We start from the raw sequence: 2,383 nt of genomic DNA on the forward strand, positions 1-2,383 counted from the left end.
GTTACGGTGCAGCACGTATTGGACAGGTCACGTGTTCCCTTATATGTATATTCCACATGTCAATCACAATAGAGCAAATTTGACCGTCTGACCTCTAGCCGTGGTTTTCAAACACGGGGCACAAGAGTGGTTCCTCAACTCGTAATTCCCCTAACTACGAGCGAGCAACTATATTCTTGAATATGATACAACATTTTGGTCAGTAGGGATTTTTCAAAAAAAAGATAGTTTCGCAAATTACCTAATGTGGCATGTATATATTTATCTTTCTTTCAAGCTGGTGATATTCGTTTGTGTGTTGGCAGCCCTCAGCTGAGGCTGCCAACCTTACGGTGAAAAGAAACTGGCGTGGGTCAGGGCAGGTCATGCTTCGGTTGTCTGAATAAAGGTAAATCATCTTCAAACGTGTACATTCTTGTAATAAACACGGACTGTATTGCCTACGTAAACCGTGAATGGACGCTAGCTGTCACACCAATACACTCAAGTTCCCTCATTCGACAACTTTACTCCATCAGTACACAATGTAGAAAAAACCGAAGCGTTATTGCCAGTGGAAAGGAAGAGTGGAAATCCATGTTAAGAAATTTTAAGGCTAAAGGTAAACATCTGCAAGCCCATAAAAACCTCCGAAAACCGTAACACCTCTCTTTAAACTATTATAGCCAGACTCTGATGTGATATTTATTTCTTATAGAGGTCGAATAAAAGGTATTTAAAAATGGGAAGATTTGTATAACTCTTGAACGAAATGAAAATCACCTTCTCCTTATTAAAGGCACACTCACCACAGCAAAAAGCGTCAAAAGTGGAAACAATTAATGTCAAAACCGTGAATTCCATTCACGTACACAACAACTCCAGTTTGTTTTCATCTTCCCACAACTTCAACGCATTTTTACAGTTTGCTACCCCGGCCTGACCCCTTATTAGGTAATAGACGTCACACGTTAAACAAGCCGCGGCCTTGTAATAGTGACTAACGCAACTTCACGTATTTTAAGTTGTTTGTTTATCGATGCGTGACCATCTGAATTGATTTTCATTCAGCGTCTGGCCCAATCACGTGTCTTCGCATATTTACTCACGACGCCAACAGTCTCTTACACTCCGACCTCACTTTCTGAGCTTCTCTGGTCACGTTTGTCCGAGTTGACAACTTCACTTTGCTGATTATAAATTTCAGGTGACTGTACTGATCACCTCGAAAAAATGAAAACAAAACAAAACAAACAGTTCGCTGCATTTCAAGAATTAAATCTTGCGCTCAACTGAGACTAAATTAGTTAAATGTAATCATGCTTATCAAATTGTTTTTTACAAGTGTTTAAATCACCGCAGTTCGTGCGTCCGGACCCACTTCTCTGACCTTTGTCGACCAAATTCCTTCAAACCAGGTACAAATATAATACACTATGACCTATAGGTGCTCGTCAATTTGTGTAGCAATGTGAACCAATATGGCTGCAGGCGGCCATTTTGATACAATTATTTCATGTCAATAGCCATTACGCAGACATGTTTGGACAATATCTCTTTTAGGTTACCGGTATTATGTGCTACGATTTACATTATACTTGTCGGTTTGGAAGTGATACCTTCAAATGTGTCTGCAATTCAGTTAGGCAGAGACGAAGAGCTTCAGTCCTGTCTTTCAAAGTTGGCAATGGGACAGTGCATAATGATGTACATAATCATGCATCGCACGTCAATGTTGGTCACGATACCGGACCATTCAGTATAGGATGGTCATTTTACTACAATTTTTTTCATATCAAGAGCCATTACTAAGACAAGTTTGAACCGATTTCATCCAAAGCTGATGGTACATTTCAAGTGTACTATGATTTACGTTTTTCGGTAAACTTAGGGAGCGTTCAGTTATTATGGCCGGGGGTGGGCTGGCAAATTCTTCCTGCGCATCAGTCAAAATAAGTGAACCCCCCTACCCATTGCACCGAAAAATTGATGACCCCTCTTTCAAGATGACCAAAATTTCATGACCCCCCCCCCCCCATTGCTTGAGTAAATCTGCATACACAAACACCTCTGGAGGGGGTGCGATAGAATCCCCCAGAAAAAGGTTCTCAGATTTTTTCAAATGACCCACCCTACAAACTCACAAGGTGTAAGTGTTCAAATTTCCCATTCTGACTTGCTATAATTTTGAAATTCCCCCTCAAAGGGATTAGACAGAAATTACAGGTGGATCGCAATATTTTTGCGCAAGTGTGTGTACAAAATTTTGATATTTGGATTTAATTGATAATTAGCTATTGATAATGTTGATTCACTATACATGGTAGTCTATGAGGAAACTATGTACCGGTAATACTTTTCCAATACAAAACTATATCTATGCATTTATGGATATTTGATAATT

This window comes from Ptychodera flava, chromosome 21 (genome assembly GCF_041260155.1).
Source record: "Ptychodera flava strain L36383 chromosome 21, AS_Pfla_20210202, whole genome shotgun sequence".
NCBI lineage: Eukaryota > Metazoa > Hemichordata > Enteropneusta > Ptychoderidae > Ptychodera > Ptychodera flava.